The sequence below is a fragment of the Stegostoma tigrinum genome, chromosome 16 (assembly GCF_030684315.1).
Source record: "Stegostoma tigrinum isolate sSteTig4 chromosome 16, sSteTig4.hap1, whole genome shotgun sequence".
NCBI classification, from domain to species: domain Eukaryota; kingdom Metazoa; phylum Chordata; class Chondrichthyes; order Orectolobiformes; family Stegostomatidae; genus Stegostoma; species Stegostoma tigrinum.
The window spans coordinates 67,266,471-67,280,822 of NC_081369.1; positions in this window are offsets into that span (position 1 = coordinate 67,266,471).

A 14,352-nucleotide genomic window follows, 5' to 3' on the forward strand; every position below is an offset into this window, starting at 1 on the left:
ACACCGTGTTATGCCAAGATTCTCCAGCATCGTCAGTTCCTACTATCTCTGTAACAGTTGTATAGGACTTTGGTTTGACCACATTTGGAATACTGCATACAGTTCTGGTTGCCACATGACCAAAGGATGTGGTTGCTTTGGAGAGGGTGCATAGGAGGTTCACCAGGATGTTGCCTGGTATGGAGGGTGCTAGCTATGAAGAAAGATTGAGTGGATTAGGATTATTTACATTAGAAAGACGGAGGCGGAGGGGAGACCTGATTGAGGTCTACAAAATCATGACAGGTATAGACAGGGTGGATAGCAAGAAGCTTTTCCCCAGAGTGGGGCACTCAATTACTAGGGGTCATGATTTCAAGGTGAGAGGGGAAAAATTTAAGGGAGAAAATTCTTTATGCAGAGGGTGGTGGGTGCCTGGAACGCGTTGCCAGTGGAGGTGGTAGAGGTGGCCATGACAGCATCATTTAAGATGTATCTAGACAGATAAATGAATGGGCAGGGAATAGAGGGATACAGATCCTTGGAAAATAGGTGACAGGTTTAGATAGAGGATCTGGATTGGCGCAGGCTTGGAGGGCCGAAAGGCCTGTTCCTGTGCTGTAATTTTCTTTGTTCTTCATTACCGTTCAATTTCTATCATTTAGAAACTGCTCTGGTTCCAACACAGAACCTTCAACCCCAGGATATTTTTCACCCCAACCTCAAATTTACCTGAACCATCTCCGATACCTTTCTCTCCTTACTGGACCTCTCTGTCTCCATCTCTGGTAACCACCTTAACACAGTTACTGGACTATATCTCCTCTTGCCCACCTTCCTGCAAGAATGCAATCCCCTACTCCCAATTCCAACACTTCTGCCACCTACAATCTGACCCCATGACCAAAGAGATAGTTCCCTTGCCACCCCTATCTACCTTCCATAGGGACCGCTCACTCTGCGACTCCCTCGTCCGCTCCACACTGCCCACTAGCCCCACCGCCTTTCCCTGCAACCACACAAAATGCTAAACCTACCCCTATGCCTCTCCCCTCACGTCCATTCAAGGCCACAACAAAATTTTCATATCAGGTGGGGGTTCACCTGTACATACGCCAACTTGGTCTACTATATCCGCTGCACCCAATGTGGCCTCCTCGACATTGGTGAGGCCAAGCATAGACTTGGAGGCTATTTCATAGAGCATCTGCGCTGTGACAAACGACAACACCTTCCAGTCGCCTATCATTTTAATTTTCCCCCCTCACTCCCTAGGTCACATGTCCATCCTGGGCCTCCTCTAGTGTCACAATGACACCACCAACAAACTGGAGGAGCAGCACATCATATTCCATTCGGAACCCTACAGCCTAATAGCCTTAACGTGGATTTTACCAGTTTTAAAATCTGCCCACCCTCCGCCTCATCCCATGACCAACACTCCCTCTTATCCCCACCTCCTTGACCCAACACGACCTGTCCATTTTCTCTCTCACCTATCCAGCCGACCCATCCCACTGACCAATCCCTACCACTCCCTACCTGCACTCACCTATCACCATCCCACCCACCTTTCCCAGCTTCACCCCTCGGCTCTATTTGTTTCTGAGCTCCCTTAACCCTCCCAATTTCTGAAGAAGGGTCCTGACCTAAAATGTCAACTTTCCTGCTCCTCTGATGCTGCCTGGCCTGCTGTGTTCCTCCACCTCTACACTGTTATTTCTGACTCCAGAATCTGCAATTTTTGCTATCCCATTCATCATTTCCTTGTCCTAGTGTGATACCTTTGTCTTTCCCACAAATTCTGATTACTTCCTAGCAGAAACAAGATGAGGCAATAGCAAGACCAAAGTTGCTAAAAAAGCCCACCAGTCTGGCAGCATCCGTGAAGTGAAGAAAAGTTAATATTTTGGGTCCGGTGACCCTTCCTCAGAACTGATGGTGGCTGGGAAAATGTCGGTTTATAGAGGGAGGTGGGTGGGGTAAGGAGTAAACGATAGAATAGAGCCTAAAGAGACAGAAAGACTGTTGGACAGACAAAGGAGTTGCTAACGATCAAGCTGGGTAGGAGAAAAGTTGTTAATGGGGACTGTTATTGACTAACAACAGGTGGTGTGTAATGGCAGGCTATTTGGTAACAAGGCCTGGTGTGTGGGGTGGGGTGCTGGGACATGGGAGAGTTAGGCCCTAAAATTACTGAACTCAATATTGAGTCCAGAGGGCTTTGGGTGCCAAAGCAGAAAATGAGGTGTTGTTCTTCCAGTTTGCATTGGGCTTCGCTGGAACACTGCAGCAAGCCAGAGACAGAGATGTTGGCCAGGGAGTGTAGTGGAGAAACTACCAGGAGACGTGGAGAATTCTTCAGGAAACAAGCTGTGACTATCAGAAAGTGGTTTCCCGATCGCCCCCGATCCTCAGAGCTTGTTATCCTTTATACATTTTCAGTTATCATGCTCTTTCTCAGGTTGCCAGCATGCCCAATGGTGTCAGTAAGGGTTATCTTTCCACACTTAGGCAGCAAGTCAATGCTGTTAGTTTATGTTATCTTTCTGTTTCTGCCACTATGGCTGTTTCTTCTTCAAACTAAGATAATGATTATTTATTACTACATCTGCCACAATGGTCTCTTCTACTGTAAACTTAGCCTACAAGATAGTGATTATTCATTACTACATCTGCCACAACGGTCCTTCGGCTCAAGCTGACCTCATTACATCATGCTAGTCCTTGCTTCTAAGTTACATGCTATAATCAACCTAATTAAGCTGCCATTAATAGCTAGCCTAGTTATACTACCATTGTTCTACATTCCCTTTACCTGTTCAAGCACCTCATTCTATTAAGGTACAGCATTTCATTGATTATTGCAACATTCCATGATTCAGTACATCATCCTACTGATCACTGTAAGATTTAACCCTTCGTCTGTCCCTATATTTTTATTTTCCATCAGGGGCAGGGTGGTGTGTTAAAATGGCAGGCAACAGGTAGTTCAGGGTCTTTTTTATGAGCAGAAGGCAGATGTTCTGTGAAGCGGTCGCCAAGTCTACACTCCGTTTCCTCGATGTAGAGGAGACAACATTGTGAGCTGCGAATGCAATAGACTAGACTTTGGGAAGTGCGGGCGAAGTGTTGCTTCATTTGAAAGGTACGTTTGGGCTCTTGGATACTGGGGAGGGAGGAGGTAAATAGGCAGGTGTTGCACCTTCCCTAGTTACGGGGAAGGTGCTGTAGGGCTGTCGGGGGGTTGTAGGAAGTGTGGACCAGGGTGACCTGGAGGGAAAGGTCCATGCAGAAGGCGGACAAGGGAGGGGAGGGGAATATGTGTCAGGTGGTGGCATCTTGCTGTAGGTGGTGGAAATGGCGTCTGATGATCTTCTGGATGTTGATGCCGGTGGGATGGTTGGTAAGGATAAGGGGAACCCTATTGCTGTTGCGGGAGGGAAGAGAAGGGGTAAGGATGGAAGTGAGGGAGATGGGTCAGACCTGGTTGAGGGCCCTGTCAACAACGGAGCTGAGGAATCCTCAGTTGAGGAAGAGATGGACATTTTGGAGGCTCCCTTGTCAAAGCTGACCTCATCTGAACATATTCAACGGAGATGGAGGAATTGAGAGAATGGGATGGAGTCTTTACAGGAAGTGGGTTGTGAGGATGCATAGTCCAGGTAGCTGTGAGAGTCAGTGGGTTTGTAATGGATATTAGTGGCCTGCCTATCCCCAGAAATGGAAACAGCAATGTCGAGGAAGGGAAGGGAGGAGTCAGAGATAGACCAACTGAAAGTGAGGGCAGCATGGAAACTGGAGGCGAAATTGATGAAGTTTTCCAGTTCCAGATGAGACAGGGAAGCAGCACCGATGATACCATTGATGCATCAGAGAAAGAATTGGGGGTTGGGGCCGGAAGAGGACCAGAACAAGGAATGTTCCATGTACCCCACAGAGAGACAGGCATAACTCGGGCCCATGTGGGTACCCACGGCAACAGCTCTTACCTGAAGAAAATTAGAGAAGTTGAAAGAGAAGTTGTTGAGGTTGGGGACAGGCTTGGCCAAGCAGAGGAGGGTGGGGATATTTCAAATCTTTGCTCTAGGAAGAAGTGGACAGCCCTAAGACCCTCCTAGTGGGGAAAGGACGTGTAAAGAGATTGCACATCCATGGTAAAGAGGAGGTGGCTGGAACAGGTAAACTGGAAGTTTTGGAACCTATGTAAGGCATCAGAGGAACCATGGACATATATGGGCAGGGATTGGACCAGGGGAGAGAAGACTGAGTCAAGGTAGGAAGCGATGAGTTATGTGAGGCATAAGCAGGCTAAAATAATGGGTCTGCCCAGACAGTGCTGTCTATGGATTTCTGGCAGGAGGTAGAAACAAGCTGTGTAGGGTTGGGGGACAATCAGTTTGGAAGCAGAGGCGGGAGGAGATCACCAGATGAAATGAGATCAGTTACCATAGTGGATACAATGGCCTGATGTGCCATGGTGGGGTCATGGTCCAGGGGAAGGTAGGAGGAGATATCGGAGAGTTGGTGCTCAGCCTCTGCAAGGTAGGGATCAGTACATCAGACGATAACAGCACACTCTTATCAGCAGGCTTAATGACAAAGCCAGGGTTATATCTGAGTGCATGGAGTGCAGTCAGTTTGGACGGAGATAGGTTGGATTTGGTGAGAGGGCAGCGCAATTGAGGTGACTAATGTCACATCGACAGTTCTTAATGAACAGATTGAGTGCAGGTAAAAGGCCGGAAGGAGGGGTCCAGGTGCAGTAAGAGTGTTGGAGTCGGGCAAAGGGGTCTGTGGGACGGGAAGAGGACTCTTGTCCAAAAAAATTAGCATGGAGGCGAAGACGGTGGAAGAAGTGTTTGACAATACTTTGGCAGGAAGAATAAAAAAGCATATTATCTAAACAAAAAGAGATTGCTGAGTTCTGAGTTCAGAAGAATTTGGATGTCCTCGTCCATGAATTACAAAATATTAACATGTACATACAGCATGTAATTAGCACAGTTAACAGAATATTATCATTTATCGTAAGGGGATTGAATACAAAAACAGGGAGGTTACACTTCAGTCATATGTAGCACAGATGAAACCACATCTGGATTACACAAAATCCTTATAATTCACTGGGGATAGGAGCACAAATTTCTCGTAAATAACATAAAATGCAGATATCGCTACTACGTAACTCTCCTAATGCAAAGTACCATGCGATCAGACAGGACAAGTCTAAATAGAAAAAGAGATTTTGGGCTGGTTTGGAAGTGTACGGATAGCAAATCTATGGATAATGAGGAGTTAGTGTACTTTGTGTAGTACTAGCTACCTTTTATTAAGGAAGAATGTAAATATATTGGAAGTAGTTTGGAGAAGGCTTATCAGACTGTTACGAATTAGCTACAAATGTCTTGGGACAAAAGAGCAGAGATTTGGTTTGATTTATTATTGTCACATGTGTCAAGATACAGTGAAAAGTATTAGATAATACAGTGTGGAGCTGGAGGAACGCAGCAGGCCAGGCAGCAGCAAAGGAGCAGGAAAGCTGATGTTTCAGATCGGGACCCTTCTTCAGAAAAGTATTGTTTTGCATGCTATCCAGACGTATCATACCTTACAAGTACATCATGGTTATGGAACAGAATGTAGAATGTAATGTTACAACTGCAGAGAAGGTGCAGGAAAATCAGGTTTAGTATGTGAGAGGTCCTGTTCATAAGTCTTTATCCCTGAAAGGTGCCACCCAGGTTGATAGGGTTGTTAAGAAGGCATACGGTGTGTTAGGTTTTATTGGTAGAGGGATTGAGTTTCGGAGCCATGAGGTCATGTTGCAGCTGTACAAAACTCTGGTGCGGCCACACTTGGAGTACTGCGTACAGTTCTGGTCACCGCATTATAGGAAGGATGTGGAAACATTGGAAAGGGTGCAGAGGAGATTTACCAGGATGTTGCCTGGTATGGAGGGAAGGCCTTATGAAGAAAGGCTGAGGAACTTGAGGCTGTTTTCGTTAGACAGAAGAAGGTTAAGAGGCAACTTAATAGAGACATACAAGATGATCAGAGGACTAGATAAGGTGGGCAGTGAGAGCCTTTTTCCTCAGATGGTGATGGCTAGCACAAGGGGACATAGCTTTAAATTGAGGGGTGATAGCTATGGGACAGAAGTCAGGGGTAGGTTCTTTACTCAGATAATAGTAACGGCATAGAATGCCCTGCCTAAAACAATAGTAGACTCGCCAAGTTTAAGGGCATTAAAATGGTCATTGGGTAAACATATGGATGATAAAGGAATAGTGTAGGTTAGATGGGCTTCAGATTGGTTTCACAGGTCGGCACAACATCGAGGGCCGAAGGGCCTGTACTGCGCTGTAATGTTCTAATAACAGTGGGCAAGAATCTGGTACATGTTTTCAAACACGTGTATCTTCCATTGTTGGAAGAGATTGTAACTGGGATGGGAGGTGTCTATGATTATGTTGGCCGCTTTCCTGAGGCAGTGGGAAATATGGATGGAGTCAACGGAAAGAAGGCTAGTTTTGTGATGGACTGGGCTGCTTTCAAAACTCTCTGTAATTTCTTCTGGTCTTGGACAGAATAGTTGCCATACAAAGCTGTAACACATCCAGAGAGGATGCTTTCTATGGTGCAGTTATAAAAATTGGTAAGTGTCCTTGTGGACACGCTGAATTTCCTTATCCTCTTGAGGAAGTAAGGGCATTGGTGGGTTTTACTGAATGCAGCACTGACATTGATGGATCAGGACAGATTGTGATATTTACTCCTAGGAACTTGAAAGTCTCAACCATCTCCATCTCAGCACCATTGATACAGAGAGGAGCATGCCCTCAACTCCGCTTCCGGAACTCAATGACCAGCTTTTTCATTTTGTTGACACTGAGGAAGAGACAATTGTCTTTACGCCATGTAACTAAGCTCTCTTTCTCTTTCCTGTGATCAGAGATAATGGGAACTGCAGATGCTGGAGAATCCAAGATAACAAAGTGAGGGGCTGGATGAACACAGCAGGCCAAGCAGCATCTTAGGGGCACAAAAGCTGACGTTTCGGGTCTAGACCCTTCATCAGAAAAGGGGAATGGGGAGAGGATTCTGAAATAAATAGGGAGAGAGGGGGAGGCGGACTGAAGATGGATAGAGGAAAAGATAGGTGGAGTGGAGAGTATGGGTGGGGAGATAGGGAGGGGATAGGTCAGTCCGGGAAGGACGGACAGGTCAAGGGGGTGGGATGAGTTTAGTAGGTAGGAAATGAAGGTGCTGCTTGAGGTGGGAGGAGGGGATAGGTGAGAGGAAGAACAGGTTAGGCAGGCAGGGAACAAGCTGGGCTGGTTTTGGGATGCAGTGAGGGGAGGGGAGACTTTGAAGCTGGTGAAATCCACACTGATGCCATTGGGCTGCAGGGTTCCCAAGCGGAATATGAGTTGCTGTTCCTGCAACCTACAGGTGGCATCATTATGGCACTGCAGGAGGCCCAGAATGGACATGTCGTCTAAGCAATGGGAGGGGGAGTTGAAATGGTTCGCAACTGGGAGGTGCAGTTGTTTACTGCGAACTGAGCGTAGGTGTTCTTCAAAGCGGTCCCCAAGCCTCCGTTGTTTTTGTTTCCTGATTTACAGCATCCGCAGTTCTTTCATTTTTTGTAACCTTATATGCCTCGCTCGCTTGACATACCCTTATGATCTGTATGTCCTTGTAAGTTATACTCCTGTACTGCTCTCAAAACAAAACTTTTCACTGTAGTTAGATACGTGTGACAACAATAAATCAAAGCAAAAAAATTGTTTCTAAACCTCCAAAATACTTTAAATTTTGTAATAGTCACAGCCAACATCCCCTCTAAGCTGCATGCACAGCCAATCCAAGGTTCCATGCATGGAGATCAGTGCGACTTTGAAGACGTCTTTGATGCTTTTCTACTGACGTTCTGGAAACCGCTTGCTTTAATAAACTAATTGGTCAGATCCTGATGGAATTTAACCCTTACAAACATGAACTAATGCACTTCGGTAGAAGTAACAAGATAAGGGAGTACTCAATAAACGGCAGAACAGGATACTCAGAGGAACACGGGGATCATGGGGTGCTTGTCCAGAGTTCTCCGAAGGTGGCAGGAAAGGTTATTACAGTAGTAAAAAGTCATAGAGGCTATTAGAGTAGTTAAAAGGCATAGATTACACCAGCAAGGGGGGGGGGGGGGGGGGGGGCGGTTTGTGGTACAGCTGTACAGTATTGTGTTTGTGGTTCATTCATACCATAAATAGAACTCAAGTTAAAGGGATGGTAAACTTGAACAGGGAATACTTTATTGTGCATCCTTTTAACTCCCAAATTGGTTTTAGACTGTCTCTTCTAGCTCCCACGTCCAGGTCAGCTGACCCACTCTCTTAAATAGGCAACACGCACCCAACTACATGCGTACTAGCCCTCCCCATTTATATCAAAAGTTAACTCTATAAATATACATCCAATAGACAGTCATTGTAGCTAACGTATGTATATTTTCAGAAATATTTACAAAATAAATCTTCTATAGATTTCCATAAATCTGACATGATGAATCTCTCAGGGGATGAAGATTCCTTGGAAGACCTTCTCCTCATCTGAGGAAAGTTTTCTGGTACAGTCTCCCAGATTTCCGGAAGCTCCTGTTGTTCTGCAGGTATGTCCCCCAGTGATTGGCAGTTTTTACCCTGTAACACTGCTGTTGTTTTCTCCCTGGGTACAGCCAACCCTGGCTCAGAGACATATGACTCAGTCAACGCCACTGGTTCCATGTGGACGGCTTACTGTTCTGAGGGGCTTCCCACAAACCAAACATCCCTCATGGGGGTGAAGTGCAGCAACCAGTTGATCCATGTCTCTCCTCTGGGCCAGTTCATCCCTGGTCTATGCTGTATCTGACAATGGTCTTGTTTCAGCCACCACCCCTGCCAGGATCTGTTTTTCCTCAGCTACTTAATTCCTGGCCAATACAGTCTCTCCTCTTTGGAATATCCTTGACGATGAGGTTTCCGTTCTTCTGACAATCGGTACTTCTTGATTTCATTCTACCAGTTTTCTGGTCTCTTCTGGCCACAGTATTTTAAACAAGGGTCTCAGCTGGTTTTTGAACATTAAGTATGCCAGGGAGCACAAGGTCGTTATATGCAGCATATCACCGTCTGGGGTATTATCAGCCAATGTGGTACTGGCTCAATTATTCAGTTATTTCCTTTTCTTTAACCATAACTCCCCTCACTTGGTCCCTGCCTCCAACTCTTTCATTTAAAGCCCCCTTAGCAATCCAAAAATTATTCATTGTCTCAACTTTATTTGTCACTTCTTACAGTTACTGCCCAATTTGAACTGCGACTCTCAGCTAGAAGAGATCAAGTCTACTGCAGCAGGCAAATAGGGCATGTCCACTGAAATTTCACGGTGACTCTGTGCTGAATGATTATTGCTTGATATCAGCATGTTGGAATGTGTTATTCCTGTATACATTCTTGACCTCTACCAGCTGCCGGCATTGGATTCAATCCGGTAACTCTAGACTCTCCGATCTTTGCTGTCCAGATGCCTGACATATTTATGTCAGGATGTGGGAGCTTTGGAATTGGAACACATGTCCTGCTGTACAATCCCTCCCATCCTAAATTGATTCTTCTGCTGTCCACTTAACATCTTCCAGATTTGACCAGGATAAGTCATCTTCTTGTATAACTCACCCTCCTGATCTTGCCATTTGTATCCAATGGCAAAGGGTCTGAAATCCTGGCCAAACCATGTATAATGCTACAATAGATCTTTGGTCAGTTCAGCGTTGGTGTTTTATCAAAGAGATGGCAAAATCACCAATGAAATACAGATGGAGCACAGCCTGCTCTGTCACACAATACAATAATAACTAACATTCGTCTTAACTCCAACTCCAGCACATTCCCATATAAAAACTGAAATTGATGGAGAATTGCAGCAGGTCTGGCAGCATCTATGGACAGAAGGCAGAGTCAATGTTTTGAGTATTGTGACCCTTCTTCAAAACTGACTGTAGCTAGGAAAAGATGATATATGTGCTGAAGATGAGTGAAAGGTGTAAATGAGTGAATGAATGAGATGGAGATGGAGCCGAGAGAGAGAGAGAGAGAGAGAGAGAGAGAGAGAGAGAGAGAGAGATGAGCAATTGGACAAAAGGATGGATAACGGTGAGCTAGGGATAAAGAAAAGCTAATAATAGGGACCATTAGTGGGTGAAAACGGATTGGCTGTGGGAAGGATATTATTAAGCAAGAGAAGGTTCAGAAAAGACTTACCAGGATGTTGCGGGATATGGTATGTTTGAATTATAAAGAAAGTCCGGCTAGGCTGGGACTTCTTTCACTGGAATGTAGGAGGTTGAGAGATGACCTTACAGAGGTTTATAAAATCACAAGGGGTAAAGAATGGGTTAATGGTAGGTACCTTTTCCCCAGGATTTCAAGACTAGAGAGCGTACTTTTAGGGTGAGAGGAGAGAGATTTTTAAAAAGACATGAGGGGCAAATTTTTTACACAGTAGCTCACATGTAGAATTAACTTTCTGAGGAAGTGGTGGATGCGGGCATGGTTATGTTTAAAAAACACTTAGATAATTACATGAAATAATAGGAACTGCAGATGCTGCAGAATCCAAGACAACAAGATGTAGAGCTGGATGAACACAGCAGGCCAAGCAGCATCTTAGGACACAGCAGGGTCTAGGCCCCAAACAGCTGCTTTCCTGCTCCTAAGATGTTGCTTGGCCTGCTGTGTTCATCCAGCTCTACACCTTGTTGTCTTAGATAAGTACATGAAAAGGTTTAGAAGGATATGGGCCAGGAACAGGCAGGTGGGACTAGTTTAGTTTGGGATTATGTTCGGCATGGACTAGTTGGACCGAAGGGTCTCCTTCTGTGCTATATGACTCAATGTGATGATGGGACCAGGGATATGTGGGTGGGGAAAGGACAAAGAAGGAGATGTTCAGGCCCTAAAACTACCGAACTCAATACTGAGTCCTGACGGTTGCAGGGTCCCTAGGTGGAAAATAAGATGCTATTCTTCCAGCTTGCACTAAGCCTTGTTGGAGCACAAAAGAAACACTGGCCAGGGAACATGACAATGTGTCAAAGTAGTGCGCAACCAGAAGCTCTGGGTCATTTTTGTGGATGGCATGTAAGTGTTCCACAAAGCAGTCTTCCGGTCCGCATTTCATTTCCCCAATATACAAGAAACCACATTGTGAGAAATGAATACAACAGACTAGATTGAGTGAAGTACACATGGAAGATGTGTCTGGGGCCTTAGATAGTGAGGACATATGAAGTAAGGTTTCAGTGTTACACCTTCTGCGATTGCATGGGAAGGTGTAGGGAGCTGTTGGAGGTGAAGTGGCCCAGAATGTCCTGGTGAGAACTGTCGCTGCAGAAGGGATACAAAGGAAGGGAGGGGTATATGTTTTTGTCAGGGGCATTCTGTAGAGGTGGTGGGAATGGTAGCTTATGATCCTTTGGATGTAAATATTGGTGGAGTGGAAAGACAGAACCAGAGCAACACAATCAGTGTAATAGGAGGGAAGAGAAGAGATGAAGGTAGAAATGAGTCAGACACAGCTGAAGGCCTGTCAACCATGGTGGTGGGGAAATCCTTGGTTGAGGACGAAAGTGGACATTTTTAAGGGTTCCCTATGGAAGGTGGCATTGACAGAAACAGAGGAACTAGGAAAAGAAAATAGAGTGTATACAGGAACATAGAACATTACAGCATAGTACAGGCCCTTCGGCCCTCGATGTTATGCCGACCTGTCATACTGATCTCAAGCCCATCTAACCTACACTATTCCATGTGCATCCATAGGCTTATCCAATGATGACTTAAATGTACCTAAAGTTGGCGAATCTACTACCGTTGCAGGAAAAGCATTCCATTCCCTTACTACTCTGAGTAAAGAAACTACCTCTGACATCTGTCCTGTATCTTTCACCCCCTCAATTTAAAGCTACGCCCCCTCATGCTCGCCGTCACCATCCTAGGAAAAAGGCTCTCCCTATCCACGCTATCTAACCCTCTGATTACTTTATATGTTTCAATTAAGTCACCTCTCAACCTTCTTCTTTCTAACAAAAACAGCCTCAAGTCCCTCAGCCTTTCATCGTAAGACCTTCCCTCCATACTAGGCAACATCCTAGTAAATCTCCTCTGCACCCTTTCCAAAGCTTCCACATCCTTCTTATAATGCGGTGACCAGAACTGTACACAATACTCCAAGTGCGGCCGCACCAGAGTTTTGTACAGATGCAGCATAACCTCTTGGTTCCGGAACTCGATCCCTCTATTAATAAAAGCTAAAACACTGTATGCCTTCTTAACAGCCCTGTCAACCTGGGTGGCAACTTTCAAGGATCTGTGTACATGGACACCAAGATCTCTCTGCTCATCTACACTACTAAGAATCTTACCATTAGCCCTGTACTTTGCCTTCCGGTTATTCCTACCAAAGTGCATCACCTCACACTTGTCTGCATTAAACTCCATTTGCTACCTCTCAACCCAGCTCTGCAGCTTATCTATGTCTCTCTGCAACCTACAGCATCTTTCATCACTATCCACAACTCCACCGACCTTAGTGTCGTCTGCAAATTTACTAACCCATCCTTATACGCCCTCATCCACGTCATTTATAAAAATGTCAAACAGCAGTGGACCCAACACCGACCCTTGCAGTACACCACTAGTAACTGGTCTCCAGGATGAACATTTCCCATCCACTACCACCCTCTGTCTTCTTTTAGCAAGCCAATTTCTGATCCAAACTGCTATATCTCCCACAATCCCATTCCTCCGCATTTTGTACAATAGTCTATTGTGGGAAACCTTATCAAACGCCTTGCTGAAGTCCATATACACCACATCAACCGGTTTACTCTCATCTACCTGTTTGGTCACCTTCTCAAAGAACTCAATAAGGTTTGTGAGGCACGACCTTCCCTTCACAAAACCGTCCTGACTATCCCTGATCAATTTATTCTTTTCTAGATGATTATAAATCCTATCCCTTATAACATGATGTGAAGACGTACAGACCAGGAAAACTGTGGGAGTCAGTGGGTTTGTAGGAGATATTGGTGGCCAGCCTATCTCCAGAAATGGAAACAGAGATGCTGAGAAAGGGAAGGAAGGAGTCAGAGATGGATCAGGTGAAGGTGAGAGCAGGGCAGAAATTAGAAGCAAAACTGATCAAATTTTCCAATTCCAGAGATTAACTGGGGTCCATGAGGATGCATATGGCCATGCATTTGATCAGAAGAACAAAGAGCAGTTGTTCAATGTGAAAATGAGCTTGGCCAGACAGAGGAGAGTGATAATGGTGGGGCATGGTTCAGGTCTTTTCTTGGAAGCAGCTGAGAGCCTTCCGGATGGGGAATGGATGTGTATAAGGATTGGGCATTCATTATAAGCAAAGTGGCACCTGCAAACTGCCATAAAATGTTAAATGAATCATGGATGTAAGTGGGAAGGGACTGGAGAAGGAAAGAAAAAGAAAAAAGTATTGAGGCAGGGAAGGAAGAGATGAGTTCCATAGGGCATGAGCAGACAGAACCAATAGATCCACTTGAGCAGTCCTGTTTGTGGATTTTGGGAAGAAGGTGGAAGCAGACCAGATGGGGTTTGGAATTCTATAAACTTGCAGGCTGTGTGTGTTGGGATGGAGGAAGAGGTCACCAGATAAAATGGGATTAGCGGCTGTTGTGGACAATAATAACCTGATATTTGATGGTGGCATCGTGGTCCGGGGGAGATAAGAGAGTGTGTACAGCTGGCGCTCAGCCTCTGCAATGTAGAGGTCAGTGTGTCAGAAAACAACATCCCTTACTAGCAGGTCCTGTTGACATAGTCAGGGTTAGATCTGATAGCACAGAGTGTTGTCAAGAATTCATTAGAGTTCCTTAGGTGGCCTCTTCCAAACCCACAACCTCTTCCATCCAGAAGGACAGGGCAGCAGATACATGGGGAAATCACCATCTTCAAGTTTGCCTCCAAGCCACTCACTGTCCTGACTTGGAAATAGCGACAGTGAAGAAACAATGATACCAGTCAAAATCCTGGAATTTGCACTGTCAGGGCACTGGGGGTCAACTGACAAAAGACAGGCTGTAGTTGTTCATGAAGTCAGCTCACCTTCTCAAGAGCAGCCATGAACTGGCAATAAATGCTGACCAGCCAACAATACCCATGTCCCAAGCATGAATTTAAAAAAATGTTGTCAGGGGGCACAGCCTTGTCAATATTCATTGCCTTTAGCTGATTCTTTGATTCACTCCATCTATGATTAATTGTCTGAAGGCTGGCATCTGTGACGCTGGGA